Source organism: Spermophilus citellus (assembly GCF_964194105.1).
Source record: "Spermophilus citellus genome assembly, chromosome: 11".
Lineage (NCBI taxonomy): Eukaryota > Metazoa > Chordata > Mammalia > Rodentia > Sciuridae > Spermophilus > Spermophilus citellus.
In genome coordinates, this window is record NC_138192.1 from 47,059,311 (window position 1) to 47,072,409 (window position 13,099).

General features: G+C 33.7%; 1 protein-coding gene across 1 annotated transcript in view; it reads right to left on the minus strand.

The window, feature by feature from the left end:
• The window catches only part of LRP1B (LDL receptor related protein 1B), a gene marked incomplete at its 3' end in the record, with an annotated part of 1,847,377 nt that overhangs the window by 962,998 nt on the left and 871,280 nt on the right, over window positions 1–13,099 (minus strand). The window lies entirely within an intron of this gene.

The window sequence follows — 13,099 nt, forward strand, 5'->3', positions numbered from 1 at the left end:
TCCTTCAAAGGCTCCCATTTCAGCTAGTACAAAGGTCAAAGCCTTTATATTAAACTGTGAACCTCTGCCTGATTTGCATTCTCATTCCATCTTCAGTTTTGTTTCCTTCATCTCCTCACTACTATCCTTGTTCTTCTCACTCCAGAAACACTGCACTCCCTACTGTTCCTAAAAAGAGCTGGTCAAGCTGCCAGCTCAGAGGCCCTGCTTTCTTCTTGGAATACTCATCCTCCAAATATCAGATTGGCTGACCTTCTCACCCCAACCAGGTCATCATTCAGATGTCATTGTTCTGGTGAGGACTTCTCTTACTATTTTGTCTTCTGAATATTGCAAGCCTCTATACTCCTTCACCATTTTATTCCTTTGTTATTACCAGAAGACTTAGTATGCCTGTTTATTTATGATAAATTGTATATCTCTGTGGCTGTATTTCTGGCATCTAGAAAAAAGCCTAGGACCCATGCCCAGTAGTACATTGATACAAATGAGGAAAACATCCAGAACTCTTATATAGCAGAGTTATTTAGAAACCTTCTGTGGAATATAGCATTTTTTTAACTATGAAGGGAATCCAGAGAGAGACGGTATTCATAAAACATCATATTTCATAAACATCGTTTGATCATTCTGCAAGAAAGCAATGCTGAGTGCTATAGGATGGGACAAAAGAAAATTAGGATACTGTGCACAATGTTATTAAATAAGTCTAATGTTTGAAAGCAGTATTACTTGGTAGTCTTTATCTTTCTGGTGGGGTAAGGCTATCGGGTTCTTTGTGTTTCCCTCAGATTAAATAACCCTCTTATGAAGATGGTTTGGAATCTGCCCTGGTGAGCTTGATGCCATCAAGCCTAAAATGTATCCAGTGTACTTTATGAATATTTGAATTCTTACACCTAAGGACTGATCTCAATCAAGCCACAAGATTCCTCTCTATCTTCAGAAAAGTACCAAGCATTTTGGACTTAATGAAAAGAACAAAAATATTAAAACAAAAAGTAATACAAAGACATAGAAACAAAACTCAGTAGGGTTATAAAACTAAGTAGCCCAAACAGTCTTTAACAATGGATACAACAGATTTATCCTGGGCTGCTTGAACATAGGCCAACAGATAGAAGTCTCAACAATGCTAAGGTCACTTCCCCAATATAGAGCTCCCTCAGGAACAGTAAAATTGTGAAGTGTCTTTGCTTAGAGTGACTTTGTCAAGGACCCACATCTGAACCTGGTAAGAAAGTTGCCTTCTCTTCTAATCTCGTAAATCTGTCTTGAGACTGTATTATCCTTGCACCTGCCTTCCCCTTATTCACAGCTCCAGATATGGTCACTTTTCTACACTCCTTTTTTTTTTTTTTTTTCATTTTCCAGGTGACTTTGTCACTCTCAGAGAAGAGTCTTCAATGGCTGTATTATCAGGTTAACCTAGATATGTTGACACTAATGTCAAAGCTTAATGTCTTCATTTGACAACTCAAATGAACATTAGTGAAACTGCCTCTCACTTAAAATGAGTCACAATTAAAAACTTCTTTACTGAAAAGCTTTAAATAAAGTCTAGATCCAGACAATCATTTCTTAGCCAGCCACAACTCAATAATTCAAGCATGTCATAAACATTCTTTGGAGAGAGTCTGGAATATAAAGGATTGTTGAGCTTCTCCTAAGAAAATGAGATAAAAATCAGTTAATGGTCAGCACAGGCAATGCTTAATTGACAAAATTAATCAATTTATTTTATTTGCAGCTGATTTTGAATGCATTATGTGATTATTTTAATGAAAAACATATAGAGCCCCAATTAAACAGAATACCAGTAAAGAGATTATGATAAAACGATTCAGGATCTGACATAGTTTGGTTTAATAATGGTGACTTTAAAAATACAAATGACACAGTGGAGGAAAGAGACTTACAATATTTGTTGTGAAGTGCTTTATTGAAGAAATAATTCTGTACCTCTGCTAATTATTAACTGTGGTTTCCCTATTTAGAATAATAAGGAAAATTTAAGTGTGGGGGAAGAAAGTCATGAAAACCTAAGAACCCACAGAAAATCATCAGGATCTAAAGCTACAAGTCTTTTCATCTACTTCGTTATACAAGTCAACATAGCCCTAGCAAAGACTGCAGCCTGTTTCTAGCTGCAGTGCACTGGATCTCTCCCATGCTTCATTACCTCAAGTTTCTGTAAGACAGCTGAAGAGCACCATTAGCTTAGGTAATAAGAATACAGACTGACCAGAGTAAAGGCAATGCCCCTCCCTGCAGGTTGTCATTCTAAGAATCAATGGACAGTTTTTCCAAAGGAACAGTTGGAAAACATTACCTGACTTGAGTCAAAGGGATACCTAAGTCAACATTCAGTAAGAGGAAGTAAACATTAACTTTCCACATAGAAGAGACTGGAATTCAAGAAAGCACTTTACCATGGAGAACCAAGATTTTCCTTGACGAAACCTCCACAACAGCCTGTCAAAAAACTTGCCATAGAGCAGAAAAGCTGCCCTCATCCTCGTGATAACACCCCATGTTGACATTAGTAAATGTAGTGTTTTCTCTTTTTATTCATAGAAAAGTGTATTTGGGCTCTGTATGATCAAAAAGAGATTTTATTTTTCCCAATCATGAATGATAAACTAATCTTTGACACATTCCTTGAAGACTGATTTTAAACTTGTGAACTGAAAAGAGAAACTCAGAAATATGAAAAAGCTCATATTGCCAGACCCCAAAATTTATCCAAAAAAAATACTTATTTAAAACACCAAGTTAATACAATCAAATCCTTGCAAAACATCCTCATCTTCTCATAGTTGAGAAAACAATAAATGTGTATCTATGGACTAATTATACGATTTTGACATACATTTGATGCTAAAATATTTTCTTTAAAAAATATTTATTTTTTAGTTGTAGTTGGACACAATACCTTTTTTTTTTAAATTTTTATTTGGTGCTGAGGATGGAACCCAAGCCCTCACACATGCTAGGTGAATGCTCTAATGCTGAGCCACAACTCTGGCCCCTAAAAATATTTTCAATATGAATAAAAGCTGTCACTTTTAAGGTTTTGTTTAAAACTTAATTTTTTTTCATTCAATTATAAGAACGCTAATTTAGTTACTTTTAGGCAATACAAAAATCTGGATTCAGATGCTCATAAATCAATATAAATCTAACAAATATATATGTATATAATTTATTTATAAGTAAATGTACATCTTCTAGTTGTGCCATGTTCTGATATCCCTTAATTAAACCTATAGTTGTGAGCAATTATCTCCAATGAGTGAAGTTCAGCAGGTTCACCTCAATATTTACAAAGTCCTGGATATAAGGTTAAATAAAGACTTGGTTGTAAAATATATAAAATGAAGTGCCAAAATGAGACTAAAATAGTAAGAAAAAGGAAAATTGTGATTCATCAGCTCAAAGAATTTATTTCAAACCAATATCTACTTGGAGGTATTCAAGCAGAAAATTTAAATGTTTTAATTTAATTTTATCATACACCAATTAATTAAAGGCTGTAAAAATAAGAAAAAATGTATGGAGTTAGAGATGATAAGGATGCTAACAACTTGTAACCAAAAAGCATGCAGACTCATATAGGTAGTGAATTACTGCTATATGAAACATAAAGCAATATATATAAAAGATTATAAAGTTTTTGTAAAGAAAAACTTTCTTAGACTATGTAAAGAACAGAAAAAGTTGAATACCATTAGAAGAAAAATATCTAGTTTTTTTAAGAGAGGCTATTTTCCATATTATATAATAAACTATAAATCAAAGTCTACCAAACCAATTTAATATCATATAAGGGAAAAAAAGATAGAGGTTTTCTTTCTGTATTCTAAAATAATTATTTTTTTCTCAACTATTTTTATTAAAAAATTTCTCTATCAAATGAATAATATAATAAGGATCTATTACCAAACATAAAATGAAATATAGTATTTTATAAAGGAAAAATAAGATATGGTTCAAACATGAAAATTAAACTGTGTTAAAAATGGTATTGGGCTTAGCAAGAAAGTATGTATTACTACATCTGTGCTATAACTTATCTCACACCATCTTTTATTGTCACATGTTTTTATGTTGACCTGTTCTTTGGACAAAATAGTTAGTATAATTAATTTACTTAGTATTTATAAATCTTAGGTATTCAACTGGAATTTGAAAGCAATCAATAAAATAGTCTAAGGAAAGATATAATGTAGTAGAAAGATTAAAGTATATTGGAAAGATCTATATTTTTATAATCAAGTTGGTACCTATGTTGAAAGATTCATAGTGTCATTCAGTTTCAAGTAATGTTTACAGACAGTTGCTTAATTGAGTCAACAGTTTCCTAATGGTGATGGCATTTGACCTCAGTCTTCCATGGAAGTACATGGATTTGACATTCAAAGAGAGAAATAAAGAAATCAGGTAGGACAAAATAACTTTAAAAACACTAGAATATTTTGGGAAGATACTGACTTCAGTGAAAAGTTTTCTGGAGGGGAGAGAATTCATAACTGATGGAAATTTCTCATAATGCTTCTCATAATTTTTTATATTTTAGCAGTAAGATTCTATAAAAGCCAGGCTACCTGTTTATTTTTTATTCTATACTCACAGCAGTACCACGAATCAGATGCTAATGTTATCCACATTATAGAAATTAGAAAACTAAGGTATACAAACATTAAGTAACTTGTTTAAGATCATAAGCTACTGAGAAGAAAGAACTGGATTAAAAATCATAGCATTTTTTAGTGGCTGAGAAAGTAAGCTGAAGACAAGCTATACAGGTTAACCAATGTCAAGAAGATAGACATTTTTAATTTGGGGTGCAATGGGAAGCCAGAGTTCATTTTAGAAAGATGATAACATGATCAAAATTGTACTTTAAGAATATCAAATCAGAAATAATATATGGAATACTAATGTCAGTAGGATGCAGTGGAAAGGACAACTAAAATATACTGGGAAAGATAGATTTTCATTCAACTTTCAGAATTATCTGTTTTTACATTTACTTCTTAATTGGTGCACTGTAATTCATGTCAAATGGGAAGGTAAAATGTAAAAGTCCTCTTACACCCTGTCTTGGTGGTGGTTACTTGGAAAGAAGTTAAGTAAAAGAAAGAAAAAAAGATATCTTTGTTCCTATTTAGACTGATGAAGAGCAGAAAGTAACAATGGCTCTATGTGGCCACATTCCTACTGGAAGTAGACTCATCACAGAAATGAAATCCCCAGAGAAATCTTCAAAAAACCCCTTGAAAAGGCTTTAGCACACTAGATTCCATGCATTATATAAAGAGTACTGACAATCTCATTTTTAATTATAAAAAGGTACTCCTAAATGTTTAAAAAAGTTGGTAACAAGTGCATCAGATACTGGTATGAGTGAAATGGCATTTTAATTTCTCAGAAAATAGGTAATGAGTACCTAAGTGGGAAGTATTGATATCTGGGGAGACATGAGTTGATGCAGTGAGGTAGATGTTCTGAAGAGTAATGATTGTTGGATTGTAGATGATAAGGGAGATGGATGGAGTCAAGAATATGTGGCTATTTTAGATTTGGGTGATGGGGACAATGTTGGCATCATTAAAATAAATGGGAAAGAAAGAAATCAAAGAGTCAGTTTTAAAGGAACAGGAAGTATTCAGTGTTGGCCCTCTAGTCCAGTGGCTAAAATTGTTGATAATCTTGTCTTTGGCATTACAAAAGCTCACTCAAACTACTGACCAACCTGAGTTAACTGTAGATCTTAAAACAACTTAATCATGTTTCCACTTACACCTTATTAGTGAAAAATTTGTACCTTTCTTTAGAGAAGGTTTCAATTTATAATGTGCTAATTGTCAAGCAATAAAATTCTTTGTAGAAAGAACACAGAACATTCATTTTATAAGAACAACAGAAACCAATGATATCATAGTAACAAAAAGTACAGCCTTCAAATTTTGCAAATTTGTCAGAATAATTTTCTCCATATCATAGACATGGCACACCAGAATAAAGAGAGGCTTCCTCTGTTACTTGAAAACCTTACTTGGCCCACAGTTATATACTCAATAAATAAATAGAAGTTGGGAGGTATGAATTTGAACTCTCTGGGGTTTTCAAAGATAGTTTAGGCCAGGTGCTGTGGCGCAAGCCTGTAATCCTGGTGGCTTGGAAGGCTGAGGCAGGAGGATGGCAAGTTCAAAGCCAACCTCAGCAAAAGTGAGGCACTAAGCAAGTCAGACTCTGTCTCTAAATAAAATACAAAAAATAGGGCTGGGGATGTGGCTCAGTGGTTGTTGCCCCTGAATTCAATCCCTGGGACCAAAAGAAAAAAAAAAAAAAAAAAAGAGAAAAAGATATTTTTCTGAATTCATAAATATACAAATGTGCATATATTTAATAAATATAGTGAAATAAATAATATACTGTAATTACTATCACAGAAAGGATGAATGAAATTTAACTGATAACAATTAACAGTGCATCTCAAAATCTCAGAGTATCATTAATTCAATTTTTAGGTTATTAAGTGAATATCACAACTAGTTGATAGTCCATGAATAGTTAATTCATTTTAGTTCCTGAGAGGTGGCCAAGATCACCATCTTTTTTTCTTTAAAGAAAAGACAAAATTATTCTGGCTACTTTCAGAACTTCTGGTCACCTAGTTTCTAATTATAACCAGCAGGAACTAATTTGGCTATAAGAATACAAATTTTCAACCCAGATATATCCCTCTATATTATAAATTGGCAATATTTGAACAAATATTATTAGCTCATTTGAAAATTGGTTCTAAGTAACTTCTATTCATAAAATATTTCATGTTTCAAAACATTTAAAACCCCACATTTAATTTGACTCCTAAAAATAAAATATTGCACCAGCATTGACATTTTTATTTATTTGTTCCACAGATATTTATTGAGACTGGTTAGCTTCTGTAAGGCTCTGCTCTAGATGCCAGAGATAACAGCAGTGAACAAAATTAACTAATCCCTATTTACATTTAACTGGATGAAGCAGATGTTAAGCAAATAAACCTATGCTATTGAATATTGTTTGATAGTTAAAAAATTTAATGAAGACAAGTAAAACATATGTATGAGGATGAGTGCTGCCCCTTATAGAGACTAGTGCAAATCAGAATGTATCTGAAAGTTAAAAGCAAAGGGTTTGAGAGAAGGAGAGGGGCCCAAGAAGACTCCAAAACTTTGGCCTGAAAACACCAGGAGAATGGAGACTGACATTTCCAAAGGTGGTAAACACTGAAGAAAAGCATTCCTAGGTCAGGGAATCATGAGGTCAGATCAAGATATGTAGAGCTTGGTATTTCTGCTAAATAACCAAATGGAGATACTGAATATACTGTTGAATCTATGAGTCTGGAGGTTAACACAGAGGTCAAAACTGATGAAAATTTTAAAGTCTCCTCTCTAGATATTTTTGAAGCCAGAGAAGAAAGGTGTGTATTTTTAAAGCAATGATTCAGGATGAGAGGACCTAGGAAATCAGCAAAGAAAGAGAAGATGTGGAAAGTATTGAGTTTTGGGTCATGCTAAAATAGTGGCAAAATAAAGATACTCTAGCAAAAAAGGTCAAGAAAAATGCCCAATTATGTAAGAATGAAATTTGACAAGAGTAGTTCTTTAAAAGAGCAAATATTCTGGTGATTGCCTGTAATTCCAGGGGCTGGGGAGGCTGAGGTAGGAGGATTGAGTGTTCAAGGTCAGCCTCAGCAACTTAGTGAGGGGCTAAGCAACTTAATGAGACTCTGTGTCAAAATAAATAATGGAAAGGGCTGGGAATGTGGTTCACTAGTTAAGCACCCCTGTGTTCAATTCACTCATAGAGGTCACTGGTGACCTTGCCAAAAAGTACAAATGCATACTAAGAATAAGGTAAGAATCATGGAGGTGAGTTCAAGAGAAGGAGGGTAATAAGGAGTATTTCTGTTATGAGAAAAGAAAAGTGGAGTCGTATGTAGTTGGAGATAAAAGGGGATTAAAGGAAATATTTTCACATCATCTTTACAGATGTAGGAAAATGATGTCTGCTGAAGGAAATGATGCAAAGGAATGAAAAATATTAGTGGTTTCAAGGAATAAGGAAAATAATTGTGTGAAACTAATCTTGAAACAGGTGAGAGAAGATGGGATTGGCTTACAATTGCAGGACTAATCTTTAATAGGATAAAAATCAGCATTTGTTTTTGAATTCAGGGTGGAAAGATTGGTTCTAGATTCACACAGACGGGAAGATTGATGGAGTTGGAATGAGAAAGTTCTCTTTTAATTGCTGTCTTTTTTCAGGGAAATATTAAATAAGATCATCATCTTAAGAATAAGGAGGAAGGAGGTAAACATGAAAACTCATGTTAAGGAGGAAGAAAAGGTCATTTAATCTATTTCACTTTTTTTTCTGACAGGGCTGCCAAATGATGTAAAAGAATAACATACATTTAAGTTCGCAATTGTCTACATTGCTATTATAGAGATAGATTAAGTACTCTAAATTCTCAATGCTGATGATATACCAAACTTCTGGCTATGTTACAGGATATGTTCTTTGTAATTTAATGGTGTGTTGTTCTAAACCTCCAGAGTATTAAAATATAACTTATTTAGTAATGTGGTCAGGATGATATTTCACGGAAGGCACAGGCAGAATTCTCAGTGCTACGTGAGTCTTAGTGCTAAGTCTTAGTGCTCATACATTTAAAAGCAAAATCAATATAACAGATTTCCTCTTCTTATGACTAAAAGACTCTTGGCAGCTTGACTAGAGGGAATATGCAGAATATTAGTTATTCCAGTCAAGAGAAAGTATGATCTCCAGGGAACAGAGTGTCCACTGGACACTCTAACTCATATAATTACTCCAGATAGTTTTATTCCCTGTTGATTAAAATTGATACAAGCCATGGCTTGAAGTTTCTTTGAAAAAAAAAAAAAAAAGAAAAACAAACCAACTAACCCCACAAAGATCACCATCTTTTTTCTTTAAAGAAAAGAAAAAATTATTCTGTCAGCTTCTTGGTTATTAATTTTCTCTTTCTTGGGGATTTCAGTAGTTATGGACATCTACATTTTTCCCAAATGAAGGAATATGCATTTGTATATCCTTGCCTCATCTGTGTAAACACTTGTAATTTATATGAATCCGAATGTGATTCATTTCTTTTTATTTTTCCTGGGATTTATCCAATTTTATATTAAGAAAAGAGACTTAATTGTAAGAAAGATATGCTTTATTGAACACTGTACACTGAGGATTTAATTAGTCGCTTGACTATTCCATAAAACATTAAGTAACATGATAGAAATGTGTGCGTATATGCCATGTCATTTGTAAAATCAGTTTATTTAATGTCAAATCTAAAGCCTTTAAATATAAGTCATGTAATTCTTCATGCCCAAAGTAGTCCTCAGCTACATTTCTATAAAGATATAAATTATAAAGATAGTGAGAGATAGGCATTCTTTCCATGTCTGATATTTTCATAGACTATGAGTAAATGGAAGGTGTGATAATACATCAGACCCCCTGATTGTGTTCTCTATTCCCAATCTTGCAACTCCAGTTGCTAGAGAAAAAAGATTAGAAATGTCAAGAAAGGTGCTAGACTGTGAAGACGATGTCCTCTAGCAAAACACAAACAAAGAAAAAAAAATTAAAGCCAGCATAGAATATTCATGAGGAGTCTTTACACTCCAGCAGTATCATACTCATTAACAGTGTTTGGGTAGGGAAAAAAAATGTGTAATTTGGGTGACCGCAATGCCAGCAGAAATCCTTGCCTTTTCTTTCCATGGAATTTAATTCCCAACTCAGTGATGAGCCAGAGAAGGGATGGGGTAAGAATAACTCCATAAAACAGAGAAACAGTTTCAATGGATAAGTTCCCAGGTCAAGATTTCAAAAGCATCCTGGGAAGTTCTAGAATTTCTACAGGCAGAAGCTTAGGCAATATAGTCTGATGGTAGATAGTTTTGCCCTGCAGCCATATTTGCCCAGGTAGCACACATTCCATTTGGATATTGGTTTGTCTCAAAGGGAGACATTAGTGGAGAAGACAAAATAAAGGAGATTTTGCAGAGCTTCCTGAACGACTTCTTGAGGCCATTAGAGTCAGTCCTGAATATTAGGAAAAAACTGGCAAAACGTGTTTCTCCTTTGAATCCCTGCCAATTTTCTGAGTCTACTATTCTTGAGTCTCGACATCCTAGTACCCTCAATCTGCTTTTTAAATGATCGAGAAATTTCTAAAGCATTTAACAAGCAGTTGTCAAGTGCCTACTGTATTCCAGGCATGAAGCTATTTTTTCTGCAATTTACTATTTATCATAGTGTTCATAATTTGACCAATGTTTGTGTATCATACTAAAGAAAAACTAATCTGTATTACTATGATAGTGAAGGTCTACTAGGCTTACTCCTAGCTAAAAGCCTTTACATATACCATCATATCATCAAGTGCCATTCACAGTTGTGGCCCAATAAAAAGACAAATTATGCCACAACTAAACCTCTGCTCTATAAAACAAAAACAAAAACAAAACTAAAAACAAACATTGAATGGTATATATTTGCATATCTTTCATTTTTCAGGAAGTCATTGTTATTCAGATGGTGTTCTGAAAAGATTTGATACATTAGTCTCATAAATTACAAAGGTTAGTATGATTTAATTTTTTACCCTTCTGATCCTACCTACTCTATAATTTGATATAGGACTCCTTCTAAAAATAGCAAGAGAAGAGCTTTTTTTTTTTTTTTCTGGGTATACTGGAGATTTAACTCAGGGGTGCTCTATCACTGTACATTTTGAGATGAGGTCTCACTAAGTTGCTTAGGGCCTTACTAAACTGCAGAGGCTGATCTCAAATATACAGTCCTCCTGACTTGTTCTCCCAAGTCACTGGAATTATAGGAGTGCATGATCACATACAGCCGAAAGAACTTTTAATAACTGAATACTAAACATACTGTAGCACTGATGAGAGAATGATAATGTGAGGCAGAGGGTTGTTTTTTTTTGCTATACAGAAACTTCTTATTTCTCTACAATCCGATCCAGCCCTGGCAGCAAATGGAGGTGATTCTTCCACCACCCCACCAAAAAAATTACACTATGTATTAGTAGATATTAAATTATCCCTAGAATTTTGAAGTAGGAAAATGTCTTTTTAAGAATCATAGCAAAAAAAACCACAACAGCATGTAATATAAAAACATTCCCTCCCTAACATTGTCTAGGTGTAATGCCTTGGATTATACAGGGATTATGATTCCTATTATTACAGTGAAGTATTCTATTGTCTAAATAGTCCTTTTTTTTCTTTCATTTTTTCCCCTGAATCAATGAACAGTAACATATAAGCTGTAATAGAACCCTGAAGTTATCTAATAATCTCATCTTTCACTGCTCTCATTGCTCTTAGGGTGCCTTTTGATACTGCCTCTACAGTGATGGGCATAAAATTTACAGTTCTTTATACAGTGCAACTACTTCAGTATAATCAATAGAGCCCTAGTGGTCTGGGAGAATTTGTATGCTGAGGTAAATGCCTGCAGGTTAGCAAGTGGTTGGATCTTGGAAAGTATAGTCCAATGAGCCTGAATTCATCAGGAGGAAAGCTGCCAACAGTTTTTCAGTTAAAATCATCATTATTACTTTTTTTTCCCTACTGTTTCTACATAAGCCTGCTTTCAGCCCCAGGTGCCCACAACCAACATATATTTCCTGATCAAAATCAGTCTCAGTTAAAAAAAAAGAAAGTTGTATTGAGGTCTGGGGATGTAGCCCAGTTGTAGGGCACTTCCATGTGAGAGGGCCTGAGTTCAAGACCCAGTACTTCCAAAATAAAATAAAGTTATATTGAAAACTAAAACTTTTATTTTCAAATATGTTGTCATTATTAGAACTATATTCTCAAAGTAAAAATTTGCAGGAAATTTACTTTGTACCTGTAAATGGTTGTCTTAACTTATTTTTCTGAATGAAAAGTCTATTTAATTAGAAAATTACTAGCTTTTTAAATTTATTCCATTCCAAAGTAATGAACACTTGCCTCACAAAATGTGATTTTAAAATTTTATTATGTCTTCTTCTATATGATAGAATTATTAAAATGCATACATTTAAATTGAAGTTATTTTTTAAATGTATGATTTAGACTTCCTTTCTTTGGGGAAATACTTTTTCTGTGTCAGTAAGTATACAATTTCAAGTGTACAGTTTGACTAGATTACCTTTGAATTTCTTCCAACTCTGAAATGGTTGACTCTATTTTAGTAGTCAGAGTCAACCTTAGTTAAGTGTAGAAAGAAAAAAAAATGTTACATGAGTTAATAGGAATAAAAAGCCTTTCTATCTGACATTAATCTTTGCTCCTGCATCTGCCTCAGTGCCTAAAATTCCCTCTCTCTAACCAGGATTATTTCTTAAAGATGCTCATAAGGCTTATACATTTTACTTGGGTTCAGGTATTATATTATAAAGCTGATATATGCAACTAATTTAGATTAAAATACGTAATTACTATCACTTGTCACATTGAAAATAAGACCCTATAGGAATGCTTTGAGGTAAATAGTTAAAAGAAAACATGATATTAATTTATGATGAATGACTTCAGCACCTTCATAAGCAGGTTACCGCTAATTGATGGTGCCTATTCACATAAAGACCCACTTCTAGGAACTTTGATCCCATCTATCATTTTGCATAGTCCTTGCAGATCCCACTTCCTGGTTCTAGTTCTAGCTTCTCATTGCATCATCTGGGTTTGAAGGTCTTTTACACAAATCCAGTATCTTATTCATACCATTCTGGCCTCCCCTATTTTCCCACAATCCCCAGCAGCTGAAAGCCCAGGAACTCTGGCTTGATTCAGAGAATGTCAGGTTCTAGAGTCCAATAGGATGGCATTGTAGGAAAAAAAAAAAAAAAAAAAAAGTAAAAAGAGGGGCCAATCTCAGTCAGTTAACCAAAAGCAGGACTGGAAGAAGCTTCAGACAATATAAGTTTAACTTATAATATTTTCCTAGTGCTAGTAACACAATGATATAACAAAATCAC